This window comes from Rhinoraja longicauda, chromosome 25 (assembly GCF_053455715.1).
Source record: "Rhinoraja longicauda isolate Sanriku21f chromosome 25, sRhiLon1.1, whole genome shotgun sequence".
Lineage (NCBI taxonomy): Eukaryota > Metazoa > Chordata > Chondrichthyes > Rajiformes > Arhynchobatidae > Rhinoraja > Rhinoraja longicauda.
In genome coordinates, this window is record NC_135977.1 from 3199085 (window position 1) to 3213615 (window position 14531).

Genomic DNA, 14531 nt, shown 5'->3' on the forward strand with positions numbered 1-14531 from the left:
GCTGTGTGTATTCTTTGGATCAGATCCTCACGGTTCAGCCTAAGCAGGCTCAGAAGGATTTTTGTTCAGTTTTTAAGTTTATTCAGTAGTGTGCCTCAGAGGTCTTTGAAAAGATAATGCTAGACCAAGACACCCAGCAAGGAAGGATGATATGAATGGATTCCTCACGGCCTGGTTAATACAAAGGGCATTTAGTGAGTTTACTTTTACCTTAAAGGAGCAGTTTGATCAATGCTGAGGATTGTTTTGGGGCACAATTTCAATGTCCTAATTCCCCAAACTTCAGTCTTCTTTCTTTCATTACCACTTGTACTGAACGTATTTGGTATTGGCTTGGTTTGATTTATTATTGTCACAAACACCGAGAAACATTCAAAATCTAAAGAAGGGTCCCAACTCTGTGGGTGAAGTTGCTGCCTCACAGCACCAGAGACCGACCGGGGTTCGAGCCTGACTATGGGGTGCTGTCTGTGTAGAGTTTTCACGTTCTCCCTGTGACCGGGTGGGTTTTCTCGCTGCATCTCTGGAGAGAAGGAATGGGTGACGTTTCGGGTCGAGACCCTTCTTCAGACTGGTTGCACGGTGGCGCAACGGTAGAGTTGCGGCTTTACAGCGAATGCAGTGCCGGAGACTCAGGTTCGATCCTGACTATGGGTGCTGTACTGTAAGGAGTTTGTACGTTCTCCCCGTGACCTGCGTGGGTTTTCTCCGAGATCTTCGGTTTCCTCCCACACTCCAAAGACGTACAGGTATGTAGGTTAATTGACTGGGTAAATGTAAAAATTGTCCCTAGTGTGTAGGATAGTGTTAATGTGTGGGGATCGCTGGGTGGCGCGGACTTGGTGGGCCGAAGGGCCTGTTTCCGCGCTGTATCTGAAATATGAAAGAAAGAAAAAATATGAATGAAAGATATGCAAAAAAGTAACGATGATAAAGGAAACAGGCCATTGGAAGATGTTTGTAGGGTGAAAATTAGAAGCTAGTGCGACTTGGGTGGGGGAGAGATAGAGAGAGAGGGAGTGTCGGAGTTACCTGAAGTGAGAGAAATCAATATTCATACCACTGGGCTGTAAGCTGCCCAAGCGAAATATGAGATGCTGTTTCCCCCAATTTGCGTTTAGCCTCACTCTGACAATGGAGGAGATCGAGGACAGAAAGGTCTGTGTCGGAATGGGAAGGGGAATGAAAGTGTCCAGCAAGACATCAGGTTGGTTCAGGCGGGCTGAGCGAAGGTGTTCCCTGAAACGATCGCCCAGTCAGTGTTTGGACTCGCCGATGTGTAAGAGTCCACATCTCGATGGACAAGGAAAGATTGAGCCCACAATGGTCTGTTGTTGGCTGTAGGGTAGGTGATACAAACAGTGATAATGAGTGATACTCAGCAGGGCGACGTTTATGTAAGGTTACCACTTCATAGAAATATATAAACATAGAAAATAGGTGCAGGAGTAGGAGTCGGCCCTTCGAGCCAGCACCGCCATTCAATATGATCATAGCTGACCATCCAAAATCAGTATCCTGCTTTTTCTCCATATCCCTTGATTCCTTTAGTCCTAAGAGTTAAATCTAACTCTCTCTTAAAAAACATCCAGTGAATCGCCTTCTGTGGCAGGGGATTCCATAGAGTCACAACTCTGTGGGTGAAAAAGTTGTTCCTCATCTCAGTCCTAAATGGCCTACCCCATATTCTTAAACTGTGTGATCCCTTGGTTCTGGACTCCCCCGATATCGGGAACATTTTTCCTGCATCTAGCACTGTCTAATCCTTTAAGAATTTTATATGTTTCTTCATTCCTCTCAGCTCCAAAGAGTGCAGACCTAATTTCTTGAGTTGCCCGCGATGAGTGGTCCCTCTAACCCCAGGAATTAGCCGAGTGATTCTCTCTGGAACAGAAATATCGTTGCATTGTTGTGTGGCACATTTGGGGTGCGCAGTAATGAAAGTGCTGTCGCCTTTTCCAATGAACAAAGCTCCAATTCTTGGGAGTTATTTCATAACATTCACAGCATCATTCCAAAGCATATTTTTCTAGGTTTTTTCCAAGATTCCAATACGGCCGTGATATAAATTTATTACTCTTTGACTTTATTTCTCGACGTGATGAAAGCATTTTTCATCTTGTGCCAAACAGGGAAATATTTGTATTATAAAAAAAATTTTCGACATGACTTTAGATAGAGTAAATGTAATTTAAATCGAGGGTGGTGTTGAAAGATTTTCCTTGTTTCATTGTCAGGGAGGCAAGTAACATGCAAGGCTGACCACAGATCATCACCGAGACGTAATCGAGGATGATTATTGATGCCAAGTGGGAAATGTTTGGCTCACGTTGTACCCAAACACTGCCTTGAGACCCTGGTTCGATCCCAACTACGGGTGCTGTCTGTACGGAGTTTGTACGTTCTCCCTGTAACCTGGTGGGTTTTCTCCTGGTGCTTCGGTTTCCTCCCACACTCCAAAAATGTGCATGTTTGGAGGTAAATTAGCTTTAGACTTACGAGATACTGTGCAAAAATAGGCCCTTCTGCCCACCGAGTCCACGCCGACCAGCGATCATCCCGTACACTAGCACTCTCCTACACACTAGGGACAATTTACGATATTTATCAAAGCCAATTAACCTACAAACTTGTATGTCTTTGGAGTGTGGGAGGAAACCTGAGCACCTGGAGAAAACCCAAGCAGGTCACAGGGAGAACATGCAAACTCCATACAGACAGCACCCGTAGTCAGGATGGAAGCCGGGTCTCTGGTGCTGTGAGGCAGCAACTCTACCCCAGCTTTGGTAAATTATCCCAAGTGTGTAGGATGCGAAAGTGGGATAACATAGTGTACAGGTGCGGACTCGGTGGGCCGAATGGCCTGTTTTCACGCTGTATCTCTAAACTAAAAACTAAACATGCAGCCAAAAGCTTTGCTTTGCTTGCTATCTGATCAGATCAGATGTATGGCATGTGAGTTCCTCCAGCACTTTGTGTTTTGTTCTGAGTCAGAATATATTCACCCATCACTCATTCCTTCTCTCCAGAGATATTGCCTGTCCCGCTGAGTTATATATATATATATGTGTATATGTAAGATAGACACAAAAAGCTGGAATAACTCAGCGGGTCAGACAGCATCTCTGGAGAGAAGAGAAAGATTATGTTTCGGGTCGAGACCCTTCTTGTATATGTATATATGGGTATGTGTATGTATATAGTGTACTGTGTTTACATATTTCGCTGTGCTGCTGCAAGTAAGAATTTCATTGTTCTATCTGGGACGTATGACAATAATCATAAAACTCTTGACTCTTGAGTACAGGCCCAGAGACGTTAAACACTCATCGTCCTGTTTCGTGCTCAATATGAGAAAGAGGACTTCTTAAATTGTTTTATCACTTTGCAATCCAACTTATTTTAAATTCCAATGGATTTTCTGAACCGAAGAAAGTAGCTTGGGGGTGGTGAGACCAGTGGGAGTTGTTATTTATCAGAGAGCTTTACTGCACGCTGAGAACCATTTTATCCTTTCTACACACAAGCTGAACGAGATAAAAGGCAGATGCTGAGTAATCTTCTCAGACTTTAAATAACAAGTATTTGTTCACAGGTCTCCTGTTTTTATTGCATGGTAGAATAATCCAAGTCCTGTATACTGTTCCTCATCTCCACAAATGAAGCTACCTGTACAACCCAAGATGTAATAGAGTCACAACAACAAAGGTATTGGAAGTAACTTAGAGTCATAGACTCATACAGCACGGAAACAGTCCCATCCGCCTCACTCAATAGAGTCAACCAAGGTGCCCCATCTAATCTAATCCAATTGGCCCAATCGTTCTAAACCTTTCCTATCCATATATCGGTCCAAGTGTCTATTAAATGTTGTGATAGTGCCTGCCCCAACTACCTTCCCTGGCAACTCATTCCATTTACCCCCCCCCACCCTCTGAGTGAGAAGGTTGCCCCTCAGATTCCTGTTAAATCTTTCCCCTCTCACCTTAAATCCATTCCCTCTAGTTCTTGATTCCGACAGGAGAAGCAGAGTTGCTGCCTGTCCGTGTGGGTTTTCTCCGGGTGCTCTGGGTTTCCTCCCGCACCTCAAAGGCGTGCAGGTTTGTAGGTTAATTAGCTTCTGTGAAAAAAAAAGTTGTCGCTAGTATGTAGCAGAGAACTAGTGTACGGGGTGATCGCTGGTCGGCGCAGATGCGGTGGGCCAGACGGCCTGTTTCCACGCTGTATCTCCAGACTTTCCCTGTGTAAAGATATCTGAAATATTTTATTTCTCCATGCTTCAGTGTAAAAACTACTTCGGATCAAAAGAAAGTTATTGGTCCTCTCTCCATTTTTAATATACTTTTGATTCTTTGAAATATGATATTTGAGATGTGTCACCCAGCTTCAGTCAAAGCGAATTTGGTCAAAAGGAGGCAAAAAAAACCCCAAGTGCTTTAATATTTTTGATTCACAGTAAGCCTTTCTCAAAGTCTAAATATTGAAGGGGATAGTGACTTATGGTGTAAAATTGTACATAATACTTTACTCTGCAACAGAGGCCAATCAGTATTATTAGATCAGTATTTGACCATTGGCCCCTTTGATCAGTCAGTTTCACACCTTATCTTTCCCTACCTCTATGTCTCCCTCTCCCCTGACTCTCAGTCTGAAGAAAGATCTCGACTCAAAACCTCACCTGCTCCAGAGATGTGTAGGAAGGAACTGCAGATGCTGGTTTAAACTGAAGATATACACAAAATGATGGAGTAATTCAGCGGGACAGGCAGCATCTCTGGAGAGAAGGAATGTGTGACGTTTCAGGTCGGGACCCTTCTTCAGTCTGAAGAAGGGTCTTGACCCGAAATGTCACCCATTCCTTCTGTCCAGAGACGCTGCCTGTCCCGTTGAGTTACTCCAGCATTTTGTGTCCACCTTCAATTTAAACCAGCATCTGCAGTTTTTTTTCCTACCAGGATTTTGTGTCTGCCTTCAGTATTATTAAGTATGATTGGAGAGGGCTGAGAAAGTGACTTTAAAAAAATAGGAGAGAAGTAACTACAGAGTAGTTTAAAAAAAAGTATTTTTAATCATGCATATTTTAAAAGTGGAGATTGATAAGTTCTTGATTGTAAGTGTGTCAAGGGTTACGGGGAGAAGGCAGGAGAATGGCAAAATAGATCAGTCATGAATGTTGGAGTAGACTCGATGGGCCGAATGGCCTAATTCTGCTCCTATGTCTTATGATCTTATATGAGGTGCGGTTTATAGTTGGTCAGTAACGTTGTTTAAAGGTCCCTGTGACTCACAGATGCACCACTTAATATTTTCACTGGGGTTTACTGACAAGTGTTGGTAATAATACCGGACTATTGTGGAAGGAATCATTCTTGTGGGCTGTCATTTTGGTACATTAATCTCCACCGTCTAAGCGGAGTTCTAATTACTATCTGCCACGCTTTCAAATCAATAACCCAAGATAAGTGAGAATTACTAAATTTCTATCATGTATTCACAGGAAACCTTTGAAACTTCTCGTGATAAGATGACAAATAAGGTTTCTTGTCTTTGATAAAGCTGGCATTGTAGACTGCCCTTGATATATATCATTCAAACACCACACTACAAACAATATTATTAAACACTACAACCTCCAATAAGCTTTGAACGACCAAGACTATTACTGTTATTATTGCACTTTTAGTGTTTGTTTTTTATGTGTACATATGTGTGTATATGTATATAGGAAAGAACTGCAGATGTTGGTTTACACCGAAGATAGACAGAAAATGCTGGAGTAACTCAGCGGGACAGGCAGCATCTCTGGAGAGAAGGAATGGGTGATGTTTTGGGTTGAAACCCTTCAGATTTGACCCTTGAAGAAGTCTTGACCCGAAACGTCTGAAGGGTCTCGACCCAAAACATCACCTATTCCTTCTCTCCAGAGATGCTGCCTGTCCCGCTGAGTTACTCCAGCTTTTTGTGCCTATCTTCGATTTGAACCAGCATCTGCTGTTCCTTCCTACACGTAAACACACACACAAACATATATATATATATATTTTATATATACATATGTGTGTGTGTGTGTGTGTGTGTGTGTGAGTATGTGTATGTACACACACACACACTGTTGACTCTTGACTCTTGTGTGTTCCTCAATTAAGAGGGGACTTCTTGAATACAAATAACTTTCCGTGCAAGGGTAAAAACTACTAGTAAATGCTAGGTAAAGCAAGGATCTAAGAAAATTATAAAGAGAGAAGCAACTTTATGTTTGGCAGCTGTTGGCATTGGGAGACATCATACGTCCTCCCACAAAACAGGAAATTGAGGGTTATCCTGTTATCAGCTGCTGTAGAGCTGCCCTATATAATTAAAAGAGTGATCTACAACTTGTAGAATGCAGGCAGTTGTGAACAAGAACAGTAAGCAGCATGTTGCAAAGGCCATTTCCTTAACCCCATGATGGCTACAAGCCTAGAATCTCTAACAAAAGCATCGAGAAAGGCAAGGAACTGCAGATAAGTTCACGTGATAGGAGCAGAATTAGGCCATTCAGTCCATCGAGTCGACTCCGCCATTCAATCATGGCTGATCTATCTCTCCCTCCTAACCACATTCTCCTGCCTTCTCCCCATAACCCCTGACACCCGTACAGATGCTCTGTTCTTGAGCAAAACACAAAGTGCTGGAGGAACTAGTTGGGTCAGGCAGCATCTGTGGAGGGAAAGAGTAGACGACGTTTTTGGTCGGGGCCCTTCTTCGAACAGAATGCAGTTGGGGGGGTGGGGGGGGGAGGGGAGGGGGTAGAGAGAACTCAAAAAGAGAGGTGGAGGCAGGACAAAATCTGGAAAAGTGATAGGTGGAGGAAGGAACTGCAGATGCTGGTTTACACCGAAGATAGACACAAAATGCTGGAGCAACTCAGCAGGTCTGAAGAAGGGTCTTGACCCGAAATGTCACCTATTCCTTTCCTCCAGAGTTGCTGCCTGACCCGCTGAGTTACTCCGGTGTTTTGTGTCTATCTTCAGGTCTGGAGGTTAATTGGCTTCTGTAAATTGTCCCTAGTGTGTAGGATAGAACTAGTGTACAGGTGGTCGCTGGTCGGGGTGGACTCGGTGGGACGCAGAGCCTGTTTCCACACTGTATCTCTAAACTCTAAATTACATGGGGTCGTGCCTATACTCATTCAGCATTAGCTGACAGCACGGATAGGTGAGGAGGCTTATGTAGGTGGGTGTGGTGAGGTGCAGACAATTTGTTTAACAGCACATCTGTGAAAGGACCCAATTTCTGGAAAGGTTCTGCTTATTTTTCTCACGGAAAAGACAAACAATCTTATAATGAAGATGTTTGCTCACAGGGGGAGAATAATCTCGTTCCTCCAACTCTTTTTGTGTCTCTTTCTCAAAGCTGACTGCCTTTGCACGAAATCGCGGTTTAAGAAAAACAATACAAGGAAGAAGTCAATGCAAGAGAAGTCTGTGGTACTGATACACACCTACAAATTACACACAGCCTCTGTCACTGGGTAAACGAGGATATAATGCACCATCATAACTCTGTTTATTATCTCTTTCTGTGGACTTTATTCTGCCTCTTTTACCCACTGTGGCCGTCATTGTCAGTGTCAAAGATTGCTCCAATTGCTATTCTGTCCTTAAAGGATTCCAACAATGACCTGCACATAACTCCTGCAATCTGCGGGTTCAATGGTACTTTATCGTCACAGGTACCTAGCTGCAGTGAAATTTAAGGAGGACACAAAATGCTGGAGTAACTCAGCGGGTCAGGCAGCATCTCGGGAGAGAAGGAATGGGCGATGTTTCGGGTCGAGACCCTTCTTCAGACTGAATCAGTCTGAAGAAGGGTCTCGACCAGAAACGTCACCCGTTCCTTCCCTCCCGAGATGCTGCCTGACCGGCTGAGTTACTCCAGCATTTTGTGTCTACCTTTGATTTAGACCAGCATCTGCAGTTTTTTTACATGATTACATTTTTTACATCACATTACATGAGTACAATCAAGCCGTCCATAGTGTATAGATACAGGTAAAGAGAATAATGTTTAGTGCAAGATAAAGTCCAGTGAAGTCCGATTAAAGATAGTCCAAGGGTCTACGATGAGGTGGATGGTAGCTCAGGACCGCCCTCAAGTTTTTGATAGGATGGTTCAGTTGCCTGATAACAGCTGGGAAGAAACTGTACCTGAATCTGAAGGTGTGCGTTTTCACACTTCTGTACCTCTTGCCTGATGTGAGAGGGGAGAAGAGGGAGTGACCGGTGTGAAACTGGTCCTTGATGATGTTGGTGGCCTTGCCAAGACAACGTGAAGTAGATGGAGTCAATAGAAGGGAGACACAAAAAGCTGGAATAACTCAGCGGGTCAGGCAGCATCTCTGGAGAGAAGGAATTGGTGATGTTTCTGGTCGAGACCAGAGTTTGGTTTGTGTGATTCTCTGGCTGCGTCCACAATTCTCTGCCATTTCGTGCGGTCTTGAATGGAGTTGTTCCCAAACCATGCTGTGATTGCATCCTGATAAAATGCTAACTATGGCCCTTCTGTAGATGTCAGTGAGGATTGTTGGGGACACACCAAGCTTCCTAAGCCTTCCAAGGAAGTAGCAGCATTGGTGTGCTTCTTGGCAATTGCTTCAATTTAGCTAGCCCAGGACAAGTTGCTGGTGATATTACTTCTAATTCCCCTTTTGCATACAGTTCAGTAAAAATCTTACTCTACTTTATGGACAAACATACTCAAGTACCAGAGTGTAGGTTTAGTAGATTACACTGAGGCAGTACATAAGAGATGCCATGTTTCGGCACCATCTTGTACACTTCACGTTCAAAGTTATTAATAAAAACTCTAAACTAGAGTTAAGACTTTAGTAAGACTTTAGTCTTAACTTGGCCATTAAGGCCTGTTGTCCTGGTGACGGCTCTGGGTCGGAGTTCAGGGGTCAGCCTGGCCTGGTGATTTTGTCGATGTCCTCCACCGTGGTCTGTGCCGTTGCAGGCTACATCTAATCCGCTTGCTTGGCCTCTTGCTTGGCCTCTTGGAGTGGGGCCCGATCTAATCGAGCCCCAGGCTGCTGCAGGGCCTCCAGCGGCCCATTCCACCCACACCTTGACCCGTGATCAGGCCGCCCCTCTGAAGGTGACTGGCACCGATCCTCCCCTCCGTCTGCTGCCGCCGCCATCTTGAAATACCAGATTGCAGGTGAAATAATCATATGTCCAAGCAAATAAAAACAACTTAAATGGATGGCACAGCGGTAGGGTTGCTGCCTTACAACACCAGGGATCAGGGTTCGATCCTGACTACGGGTGCTGTGTGTATGGAGTTTGTAGATTCTCCCTGTGACTTGTGTGGGTTTTCTCCGGGTGCTCCGGTTTCCACCCACATTCCAAAGGCGTACAGGTTTGTAGGTTAATTGGCTTCGGTAAAATTGTAAATGGTCCTTAGTGTGTAGGATAGTGTTGGTGTGCGAGGATCGCTGGTTGGCCGGACATGGTGTGCCGAAGGGCCTGTTTCCACACTTTATCTCCAATCCAATCAATCTAAAGTGAAATAATCATATATCCAAGCAAATAAAAACCTTAAGTCGTGGCGTTAGACACACATAAACATGCAGGGAATGGAGGGATTTGGATCATGTACAAGCAGATGGGATTAGTTTAACCTGGCATCGTGGTCAGCACAGACATGATGGGGCGAAGGGCCTATGCCTCTGCAGTACTGTTCTATGTAAAAGCAAGTTTGACATTCTAGTTGAGTGATGTACCCTCCCAAATCCCATCTTTAGGTTGGATGTGAAACCAAGAGGAAGGACCCTCCATTTTAAACATTAAAACTGTGTTTCCCTTACCGCAGATGCGGGCCGACCGTCGTAGAGTTTCTTCGCACCTTCTCTACTTCTGTTCACCCTCCGGCGTCTTTTGACTACATTTCCCAGACGGCTGGGCGGCGGCGGCCGGAAGTCGCTGTGGCCGCGGCTGCGCAGTGGTGCTGCGGGCCGCTTGGTGGAGGGTCGGCGGGCGCCTCACGTTCAGGTCGGTGCGGCGGCGGTTGCCCCGGCAACCAGTGGGGAGGGAGGGAGGGCGGCAGTTGCCCCCGCAACCAGTGGGGGTGGGAAGGGCGGCAGTTGCCCCGGCAACCATTGGGGGGGAGGGCGGCAGTTGCCCCAGTAACCAGTGGGGAGGGAGGGCGGCAGTTACCCCGGCAACCATGGGGTAGGGAGGGCGGTAGTTGCCCCGGCAACCAGTGGTGGTGGGGAGGGCGGCAGTTGCCCCGGCAACCAGTGGGGGGTGGGGCGGGCGGCAGTTGCCCCGGCAACCAGTGAGGGGGGAGGGAGGGGTCGGTTGCCCCGGCAACCAGTAGGGGAGGGGGTGCTGGGGCTCAGGGATAGGTGGGGTTGAGGGGCCGAATGCGCGGCGATGGCAGGTTGGCGGGAGAGAAGAGGAGGGGGGGGGGGGTCTACATTGCATTAGGGATTGGCGGGGGAGCTTCCTCTTGGCACTGAGGGAGATCCCCCTCTTTTCCAATGAGGGAGATCCCTCTCTTTGCATTGAGATAGATCTCACTTTCTATTGAGAGGAACCCCCTCTCTTTTCATAGAGTGGAGATCTCTCTTTGTATTGGGGGAAGCTCTCTCTTTGTATTGAGGGGAGATCCCACTCGTTGTATTGAAGGAGATACCTCACTTTCTATTGCGGTGAAATCCATCTCTTTGCTAAGAGTGAAGATCCCTCCCCTTTCCATTGAGGCCGCGATCCCTCTCTTTGCATTGAGATAGATCTCTCTCGTTCTATTGAAGGGAAGTCCCTCTTTGCATAGAGTGGTGATCCATCTCTTCGTATTGAGGAGAGATCCCTCTGTTTGCATTCAGGGAGATCCTTTGCTGTATGGTCGTCTTTGCATTGAGTGGAGCTCACCTTTCCATTGAAGGAGATCCCTCTCCTTACATTGAGGGAGATTCCTCTCCTTACATTGAGGGAGATTCCTCTTCTTACATTGAGGGAGATTCCTCTTCTTACATTGAGGGAGATTCCTCTCTTTGCATAGAGTGGAGATCCCCCTCTTTGTATTCAGGGAGCGCCCTTTCTTTTCCATTGAGGGGAGCTTCCTCTTTAAATTGAAGGAGATCCCTCTCTTTGTATTGAGGGAGATCCCACATTACATGGCGAGGGAAGAAGGATCACTCCCCATGGTTTGAGTTGAGAAAGATTCCTTTCTTTGCATTGAGGGGAGCTTACTCCCAGCAAGATGTGGGCTGATCCTTCTCTGCGTTGAGGGTAGATCCCTCCCTTTGCATTGACACTGAATACCTGGAAACTTACAAAGATGCACTCTGCAAAACTCAGCAAGTCATATTGTAGCTGCCTAAAACATTAGTTGGGCCACATGTGGAGTATTGTGTGCAGTTCTGGTTGCCTCTTTACAGGAAGGATGTGGAAGCTTTGGAGAGGGTGCGGACAAGGTTTACAAGGATGTTGCCAGGATTTGAGGGTATTAGCTGTAAGGGGAAGTTGGACAAACTTGGATTGTTTTCACTGGACGTCAGAGGTTGAGGGGAGATCTGCTAGAAGTTTATAAAATTGATAGATAGGTTAGACAGTCAGTCTTTCCCAGGAAGGCATAGCTTTCAGGTGAGAGGAACATTGTTTAGGGTAGACATGTGGGACAACCTTTTTTGTTTTACACAGAGAGTAGTGGGTACTCAGAATGAGCTGCCAGAAGAGGTAGTGGAAGCAGATACAATGGTGACATATAAGACCATTTAGACACACATAAACATGGAGGGATGTGGATCATGTGCAGACAGATGGGGTTAGTCTAATTTGGTAACATTACAGAGTCCAATTAACCTAATAATACGCACGTCTTGGAATGTGGGTGGAAACTGGAGCACCCGGAGAAAACCCACCTGTTCATATGGAGAACGGTGCAAACTCCACTCAGACAGCCAAGACCGGTCTGTGGCGCTGTAAGGCAGCAACTCTACCTCTGAACCACCCATAAATAATATAATGACACTAAAACTATTCTGCTTTTCCATCACCACATGAGCTCAGGGACTGATGCTGGTGTTTCCTCTCAGTTCTATTGTGTTACATTAGAAATAGCTCAGTATTGTAATTGTAATTAATTTATTAACATACAAGGAATTTGATTTGCCAACAGTCATACAGAAAAGCAACAAGATACATAACCACATAAAAATTAAACATAGACTTAAACAGCCATCACAACAGCGTGTGAGAATCCCCAGGGCGCACAGCATAAGCAGAGACCCATAGCCATCAGTTCAATGTCCGGCCTACACACACTCCTTCATCGCGATGTGACCAGAGTTCTACCGACCGCTGTCACTCTCTCTGCAGTCCCTGTCCGCCCGAACAGTCAGAAAGCCGTCCACACTCACACTAGACTCCGGGATGTCCTCATGGAGCCATTTCCCTGCAAAACACCGAGGTCACGTTTCAGATCACAGACTCCTTTCTGCAACAGTGCGAGACAATATATTTGCGGCACATTCGAAACATAGAAACCTCATTGAGACCCTTTTGAGGCAGGGATTTTGGGCTTACTTTGCAGATACTTCTGCCTCGTGCAAAGGTACATTGCACAAAGACATCAAAATGCTGGAGTAACTCAGCGGGTCAGGCAGCATCTCCGGAGAACATGGATAGGTGACCCGAAACGTCACCTGTCCATGTTCTCCAGAAGATGGGCCCTGACCAGAAACGTCACCTATCCATGTTTTTCAGAGATGCTGCCTGACCTGCTGAGTTAAATATTTAGTTTTAATTTAGAGATACATTGTGGAAACAGGTCCTTTGGCCCAACAAGCCCACGTTGACCATTGATCACCAGTTCACACAAATTCTATGTTATTCCCTACACGCTAGGGGCAATTTACAGAGGCCAATTAATCTACAAACCCTCATGTCTTTGGGATGTTGGCCGTCATAACAAGAGGAGTTGAGTATAGGAGCAAAGAGGTCCTTCTGCAGTTGTACAGAGCCTAGGTGAGCCCGCAACTGGAATATTGTGTGCAGTTTTGGTCTCCATATTTGAGGAAAAACATTCTTGCTATTGAGGGAGTGCAGCGTAGGTTCATGAGGTTAATTCCCGGGATGGCGGGACTGTCGTATGTTGAAAGAATGGAGCGACAGGGCTTGTATACACTGAAATTTAGAAGGATGAGAGAGGATCTTATTGAAACATATAAGATTATTAAGGGATTGGACAAGCTAGAGGCAGGAAACATGTTCCTGATGTTTGGGGAGTCCAGAACCAGGGGCCACAGTTTAAGAATAAGGGGTAGGCCATTTAGAACGGAGATGAGGAAAAACTTTTTCACCCAGAGAATTGTGAATCTGTGGAATTCTCTGCCTCAGAAGGAAGTGGAGGCCGATTCAATAGACAATAGACAATAGGTGCAGGAGTAGGCCATTCGGCCCTTCGAGCCAGCACCACCATTCAATGTGATCATGGCTGATCATTCTCAATCAGTACCCCGTTCCTGCCTTCTCCCCATACGCCCTGACTCCGCTATCCTTAAGAGATCTATCTAACTCTCTCTTGAATGCATTCAGGGAATTGGCCTCCACTGCCTTCTGAGGCAGAGAATTCCACAGATTTACAACTCTCTGATTGAAAAAGTTTTTCCTCATCTGCGTTCTAAATGGTCTACCCCTTATTCTTAAACTGTGGCCCCTGGTTCTGGACTCCCTCAACATTGGGAACATGTTTCCTGCCTCTAACGTGTCCAACCCCTTAATAATCTTATATGTTTCGATAAGATCCCCTCTCATCCTTCTAAATTCCAGTGTATACAAGCCTCTGGATTCTCTGGATGCTTTCAAGAAAGAGTTAGATAGAGCTCTTAAAGATAGCGGAGTCAAGGGATATGGGGAGAAGGCAGGAACGGGGTACTGATTGTGGGTGTTCAACCATGATCACAGTGAACGGCGGTGCTGGCTCGAAAGTCCGAATTGCCTCCTCCTGCACCTATTGTCTAAACCGGAGCACCCGTAGGAAACACACGCGGTCACAGGAAGAATGTACAAACTCCACAGACAGACGGCACCTGAGGTCGGGGTCGAACCCGGGTCTCTGGCGCTGTAATGCAGCAAATCTACCGCTGCGCCACATTGCCGCCAATAATCTACCTATTGAGGCAGATATTACCATAACATTTAAGAAACATTTAGACAGGTGTGCGGATAGGAAAGGTTCAGAGGGATATGGGCCAAACGCGGGCAGGTGAGACTAGTCAGCGGCTCTTCCAACTGCGCCACTGTAGATAGACACAAGATGCTGGAGTAACTCAGAGGGACTGGCAACATCTCTGGATAGAAGGAATAGGTGATATTTCAGGTCGAGACCCACAGTGCTGCCCCAGCACTCCAACACCTTGTGCCTTTTTTGTAAACCAGCATCTGCAGATCCTCGTGTCTCCGTTTTACATGTTATTGCCCTTGGGCACTAAACAGAGAAACTGCCCTGAAAGGCGTACAATGAGATATAATTTCATGTTGTTG

General features: G+C 45.9%; 1 protein-coding gene and 1 long non-coding RNA gene across 3 annotated transcripts in view; one reads left to right on the top strand and one right to left on the bottom strand.

Annotated features, from left to right (window-relative positions):
- Positions 1-204: 204 nt before the first annotated feature.
- Positions 205-10004, bottom strand: LOC144606002 (uncharacterized). Its single transcript, XR_013548907.1, has 3 exons — positions 9851-10004; positions 3986-4120; positions 205-873 (listed from the first exon to the last, which is right to left on the bottom strand). It is a non-coding gene; the product is annotated as an uncharacterized LOC144606002 (long non-coding RNA).
- The window catches only part of gnb1l (guanine nucleotide binding protein (G protein), beta polypeptide 1-like), a 29364-nt gene continuing 24797 nt past the window's right edge, over positions 9965-14531 (top strand). Inside the window, exon 1 of one of the 2 annotated variants that reach the window (XM_078421744.1) lies at positions 9965-10034. The gene's annotated coding sequence lies outside the window, so the exon portion shown is untranslated. The remainder of the gene's footprint in view (positions 10035-14531) is intronic. The other variant, XM_078421745.1, reaches the window with a different exon arrangement.